Source organism: Nicotiana attenuata, unplaced genomic scaffold (genome assembly GCF_001879085.1).
Source record: "Nicotiana attenuata strain UT unplaced genomic scaffold, NIATTr2, whole genome shotgun sequence".
NCBI lineage: Eukaryota > Viridiplantae > Streptophyta > Magnoliopsida > Solanales > Solanaceae > Nicotiana > Nicotiana attenuata.
Genome location: NW_017670260.1, coordinates 739,580 through 747,116, shown reverse-complemented (window position 1 = coordinate 747,116; position 7,537 = coordinate 739,580).

Genomic DNA, 7,537 nt, shown 5'->3' with positions numbered 1-7,537 from the left:
ATCAAACGAATTTTAACAAACAGACTAAGAAACTCGAACAAAATCCCAAAAAATTAGGGTTTTCAACATGCTAACTCAGATAAAACAAAACACAGTAAAACATGTCGAGAATCAGAGAAGAGATTCGAAATAACTTAATCATGAAACCCTAGTTGAAGCAAAAAATTAAAGAGACTCGAGAAAAATGCATAGAAGGTTCACACACACATAGATCCAGAGCATATCTAGAAATAAATCGAAGGAACCTTAGAGATTAGGGTTTCGTATGAAACCCAGGTGATGAGAAAGGCTTTGGAAACCATCGATCTGAGAAGGAAAGTCGAAGGTCGAAATCGAATAGCCATGACTGGCCGGACAAAGGTTGAACACGATCGGAGAACAGTCATCGAGCAAAAGGCTTGGTCGGAACCCTTCAAGATCTGGTCATAGGACCTTTAGAAAATGAGCACGCAGAAGCCATAAGAGGCCAGTATAGGCTTCCGATGAGCTTGAGAAGCCATAAATTAGGGTTTCAGTGAGAGGCGGTGGCTAGGGTTTGAGGTGAGTTGAGAGAGAGTTGAGAGAGAAGGGAATTCAGAGGCGGCAGTCGAGAAAAAATAAGGTTGGGTTGGGTGTGGTTGGTAAAATTAAAAAGGAAAGAATGAAGGGTGGCCGTTGATCATTTAGATCATTTGATCTTTGAAATTGGGTTAATTGGGGTTGCCAAATTGGCTATAATTGAAATGCAATTGAGGCCAAATCGTAAATAGCCAATTTTCCCTTTAAAACTTTTTATGAAATAGTAATACAGATTTTAAGAGCAAATTAAAAGTACTGGGTAAATGAATATTATATAAATATTAATTTAAAAATACTGGTATTAATTTTATAAATATAAAACGCTATAAATTACAAGATAGGATATAATTGCAATTATATGCAATTTAGCTTTTAAAATACCAAACAAATTTGTAAAAATATGCAAAAATTACCTTAATTATATTTTGGTGCAAATGTTAGAATAAAATGAATTATCCGCCAAAAATAATAATTTTGGGAATAATTATTGGATTTTGTTGTACTAAAATAGGCAACTAATTGGTTTTAAAAATTATTAATGCCAAAATTCTTGGGTGTGCTTATATATGCACCAATATGCTATTTTGGAAATATTTGGGTATAAAAATACTTAGGGAAAAATTGGATATCAACAGTACCTCCAGTGTCTGAAGTCTCTGCACCACCTGCTCTAGAGTGCGGGCGGCGGGAGTCTGAGTACCTCCCCTCGCCTGAGAAGTGGTTTGCGCGACCTGACAAGAAACCACTTGAGCAAGGCTAGTGCAAACCGTCAATATCTGGTCCATAGCCTCCTAAAGGCCTAGAATCACAATAGGCACAACTAGTGCCTGAGCTGGTCCCACCGGCTCAACCACATCTAGATCCTGCTCCTGAGCTGGAGCAACTGATGGGTCTACATGTGCTGCTCTAGCTGCTGTACCAGCTACACCTCTGCCTTGACTGCGGCCTCGGCCTCTCGTGTCCCTAGCTGGTGTTACTGGTGCCCATCCGCCTGATCCGGTGGCACATATCCTCACCATTTGTGAGAGAAAAGAATAACAGAAGTTTAGTTCCCAGAATTAACAAATTCGCATGACAGGAATACAAGAATTTGAAGTTTACCTATTGGTTTCGCATCCTCTCGAAGATAAGTACAATTGTCTCTGCACCAATCCGCAAGACTCTACTAAATTTCTCATGACTCGTGAGACCTATGTAACCTAGGCTCTAATACCAACTTGCCACGACCCAAAACTCAACGTGTCGTGATGGTGCCTATCATGATACTAGGCAAGCCGAAAACTCACACATACCACATTTTTGAATATAAAATATACTCAAATGGGTATAAGTGAGCAAAATCTCATAAAAGCTGAACGAAAATGCCATAACTCAATACAGAATGAGTGTCACTGAGTACATAAGTATCTAGACAATAATATAGTCTGATACACTCTCTAAGAAAATAGAACTGAATAAGTAAAACTGAGAGATATGGGAAGGAGAGTCAAAGTCTGCGGACGCCTAGGCAGCTACCTCAATAATCTCCAAACAGCTGAAACTCCAAGGTCAACAACCACCGTGCCCGGAATAGCCTGGATCAGCACATGAAGTGCAGGGTGCAGCGTGAGTACAACCAACTCAATAAGTAACGAGTCTAACCTTTGGGCTGAAAGTAGTGACGAGCTCGAACAATACAGTCCGCATACAGAATTAATAGTACGGAAAATATGTTAATAATATCTCAGAGAATTCATAATCTGCAGGTAACAGTACAGGAATGTAGACATGCTTTCAAGATTAACAGTTAAGCTCAATACAGGTAAAATATGCCAAGTTTGAATGATATGAGGAATATGACCTCTCTATATCTACATGCCGATATGCATGTCGTATGTGATGCAACACAATGAAAGCCTTGTGTACTCACACTCTCAGAGTACTCAACTTGATTATCTTAATTCTCACTAATCACACTCAATCACTCAGCAGTGTACAGTACTCGATGCGGCGTGCAGCCCGATCCTATCATGAACCAATGGCAACTGTGCTCACTGTGGGTGTGCAAACTCCGGAGGGGTAGATTCATCCCAAGTGCTAATAAATCCTGCTATGGCGCGTAGCCCACTCAATAATATCTGTTGCGACATACAACCCAGTCCCATCAATATCACTCACTAACAGGCCGTCGACCTCACTCAGTCATAAATCTCTCTAGTTTCTCGGGCTCACAACACTCATGCTAAGCAGCCCAAATCAATGATACATGATGTGACAATGTATGATATCAGAGACTGAGATATGATATGCAATGATGAATGCAACTGAGTACATAACTGCAGTTAATCAAATAACTCAACAGCGAAGAACGACCATTGTGGGTCCCAATAGCACCATTACATATAATAAAATGATTTCTAACATAAATCATAGCGCAAATGCTCTAACACATAGAGTACAGAAATAATATTTAGGTAAGAAGACTACACAATTTTACAAAATCGCCTAAATCACAAATACTACGGTGCACACCCACACGCCCATCACCTAACATGTGCGTCACCTCAAAACCAATCGCATAGCACAAAATTTTAGGGACTCAAACTCTCAGAAGCAAGTTCTGAAGTATTACTTACCTCGAACCGCGCAAACCTCTACTCCATTAAGCGTTTGCCTCGCAAATAGGACTCCGAACGCCTCGAATCTAGACACAAACAATTCGACAATCAACTCAAGATATAGGAATCAACAATTCCACATGAAAATACTATGTTCTAAATCAAAAGTCAAAAAGTCAACTCAAAAGTCAACCTTGGGCCCAAGTCTTGGAATCCAATAAAAGATACAAAATCTGAAAGACCATTCAACCACGAGTGCAACCATACCAAATTTACCAAATTCCAACACCAAATCCTCAATGAAATTTCAAAATTTAACTCTCCAATCCCTAGCCAAAAAGTCCAAAAATTCCACCTAAAGAAAAGACAGACTAGGTGGAAATTCAACGGGTAAACAATATTATTTTATTAAAATGATTAAAATTTTCTTACCTAAAGAAACCCCTCGATATCCCTCTAAAATAGCCTTAATCCGAGTTTGCAATGTCCAAATATGATAAAAACCTCGGAACTCTACGTTTATATCTGCCCAGTGTTCTTCGCACCTGTGACCAACTTAACCGCACCTGCGTTCTCGCAGCAGCGACAATTTCCTCTACTTCTGTGATTCCCTTGGAGACCTCCTGTGCTTGCACCTGCTTCGGAGCCGTACCAGCGACCCTCTTTCCGCTTTTGTGGAGTTGCTGCCACACGCCCACTTCGCACATGCGCTCAATTCCTCGCATCTGTGCCATCACAGGTGTGGCGATTCCTCATACCTGTGCATATCCTCAGTCTAGCCAAAAATCTGATTTTGTGATGCTATCAACGTACCAGCGGCCTCCCACAAGCAACCAAAACTTTCGCAAGTGCGATCACACCAGTCTAGGTCTATCCAGCCATGCCTTAAGTTCGAAATTCGATCTATTAACTATCCGAAATCCACTCGAGGCCCCCGTAACCTCAAACAAATATACTAAAAAGTCCTAAAACACAATGCGAACTTAGTCGCGGCCTCAAATCACATTAAACAATATCAAAAACACAAATCTCACCTCAAATTAGGCCTAACAAAAGCTAAGAAATTCCAACTTCCACAATCGATGCTGGAACTTATCAAATCAACTCTTGATTAACCTAAAATTTTGCACACAAGATATAAATGACACAACGGATCTATTCCAACTACCGGAACAAAAATTTGATCCTGTAACTACAAAGTCAACTCTCGATCAAATTGCTCAATTTTAAAAACTTCTAGTTTTCTAACTTTTGCTAGTTCAAGCCAAATTCAACTACGTACCTCCAAATCACTATCCGGACACACTCGTAAGTCCAAAATCACCCAACTTAGACATCAAACTTATCAAAACTCCTTTTCGGAATCATTTACACATAAGTCAACATCCGGTCAACCTTTTTAACTTAAGCTTCCAGCCTTGAGACTAACCGTCTCAACTCATTCCGAAACATCCCTCGAACCAAACTAATGGCCCCGCAAGTCACATAAAGACAATTGAGTATAAAATAAGCAGTAAGCAGGGGAACTGGGGTACAACACTCAAAACGACCGGTCGGGTCATTACGATTAAGTCAAGTGACTATCCAATAAAAAGACATAATATTAGCATTATATTAATATATAGTTTGGATAATGTAATTTAAAAAATTAGGAGCAGAAAAATTATTTGACAATTATATGACAGATACCTCGTAGTCTCCCAAAGCTTGTATCAACAAAACTCTAGAGATCGCCTCGTCCGGAAGTACCTATATCTGTATACGAAGTGTCAAGTGTAGTATGAGTACAACCGACCCTATGTACTCAATAAGTAACAACAATAACCTTGGTTTAAGAGTGATGGTAGGCCAGAAAGCCGTGTTTTATCCAAGTATGCACTCTAGTTACTGCATTTTACGTGTGTTTGAGCTTAAATGATAGGGAATTACATTTATTACGTGTTTTATGCCTTGCATGATGCAATTCTAAGTTAAACAGTTAATTTGGAGATAAATCGAACAAGTTGGAGCTTGAAATCTGAGTAGAAGCCCAAGAAATTAAGTTGGGATCACGTTCGGGGGTCGATGACCATGTCCGGATGTCAAAAAATTGAAAGAAACGATTTACCCTAAGAAAATAACAATGTCGCGCCGCATGGCACGACACGGTCGTATAAAAGTGGCTGCCTGTCAGAAAGTTCACTCTCTGAATATCCTAACATGCGCGTTGCATGGCGCAACGCGGAGCGCCTGTACAACTTTCTTAAAGTTATTTCCTGTTTCTGCTAGGAACGGGTAGTTTCGTCCAGGCCCATTCATACGAGGTATAAATACTCCAAAAATATATTTTTGAAGAGACTTTTAACCTAGGAAATATTTGAGAAGCAACTAAGGCAAGAAGACACAAGAATTAATCCAGATTTCAACCAATGATTGGTGCAATATGGGAGTTTATATCGAATCATTAGCATAGAAGTTTTCTATGTTTTTAAACCTTCTTGAGATGAATTTTTCCATTGCTATGGAGTAATTTTCATTAGGGTGTTGACAGATACGGTATTTTGATAACTTGATTAGGGATTCGATTCTTGATAATTGCTGGAATTAATTGATAGAGTTTTAATTCGTATTGTAAAGTTATTTCTTACTTTGCTTAATCTGAGAAGGAGCTTGATATTGGACTTCTTTACATCTTATGCTCTAGTTTAAATTTTTGATTCAAATAGGTAACCGAAAGAGCCTTTTAAATTGTTAATCGAACTAGAAAATAGGGAAATATTTGTGAGAAGTTAACCATTAGACCATAACCATCGTTTTATTCGGTGCAGTTGTTTGTCGTGCTTCAATTGGATTTACGCTGAAATTAACGTCTAATAGAAAGAGGAACATTAACTTCAAGTGTAATATAACTATCTGTTGAATTCGTGAGAATCAATAGTAGTATAGAGTGAACTAACTCAAGAATTGGATCCCGAATCAATTATCTTGCACTTGTCTAGTCAATTACCCTTATTTCTCATATTGATATTTTTCGTTGCTCACCTACTGTCTTTTGGGATCGAGTGTTAATTGCTTAATTTTTAGTAGTTAACCATAGTTGATAATCATCAAATCAAGCGTTAATTTTCCTGGATAGAATCATTTGTAGATTATTCGAACGCTATATAAATCTAGTCCTTTTGGAGATGTTAAACTATACTATCTTTGGCTTGCGAGAAATAATTTTGTATTTTGTTTTGCGCTCGTTTAATTACGGTGTCATTGCCGGGGCTTGGAAATCAATTGTGTTTAAAATAGGTTTTAGCTCAAATCAGGAACTAATTTTACTTTATTCTATTCACGTTTTCTCACTTGTGTGCAGGATACATGTTTAACTTCTCTGGTGTATGACTCGATTTTCTTCAAAGGAAGTGATACCCTACAAACCTGAGTTTGAGAAACACATGAGACAACTGAGGAAAGAAAGTGAATTAACAGAAAATTTCTTGTATCATACCTTGACTAAAGTAAACATGGCAAACAAAGAGATTGATGGAGTAGACTTAGCTGCAAGAGAGGCATCACAACAAGAAGTTGCACGAATAGCAGTTGAGGCAGCCCTTAGAGCTACTGAGGAGACTATCGAAGTTGCGGGGGTTGAAGATTCAATATAAACCGACCATTAATTGAAAACCAATTCGAGAATGCAGCTCCCAGATTGGGTGCCTATGCCACACCAGTCTACAATCAAGGACTGACAAGTATTAGACCTCCACCCATAGTAGTAAACAACTTCGAGTTGAAGCAAGGATTGCTTAAAACCATCATTGTATCTTCATAGGGAAGGTGAATGAAGATCCTAACACTCACTTGATGGAACTGGAAGAAATCATGAACACATATGAGTATGATAGAGTATCAAAAGATGCGGTCTACTTAAGGGCATTTCCCTTTTCAGTGCAGGATGACCCGACGCACTGGCTTCATAGCTAACCCACAAGGTTTATCAGGATATGGGAAGATATGACTAAAATGTTTCTTGACAAGTACTTCTCAGCTGCAAAAATAGGGAAATTCAGAAGGGAAATCCACAATTTCTGCTAGAAGGAGACAAAATGGTTTTCGAAGCTTGGAAAAGATTCAAGGAGATGGTCAGAAAGCGTCAGCACAACGAAATTCATTTTTGGATGCAACTCTAGGATTTTTGGGATGGACTAACACCTTCCTCACGACGAACTCTGAGTACTGCAAGTGGAGGTCCACTAATGAAGAAAACTCTGCATGAGGTTGTCTCAATCCTTAATGAATTATATGAGGATGCTAACCATTGGCATGCTGAGAGTAATGACAGAGAAAAATCAGCTAGGGTTCACCAGGTGGACTCTAACACATCAGTGCAAGCCCGGCTACACACCATGGCCAAG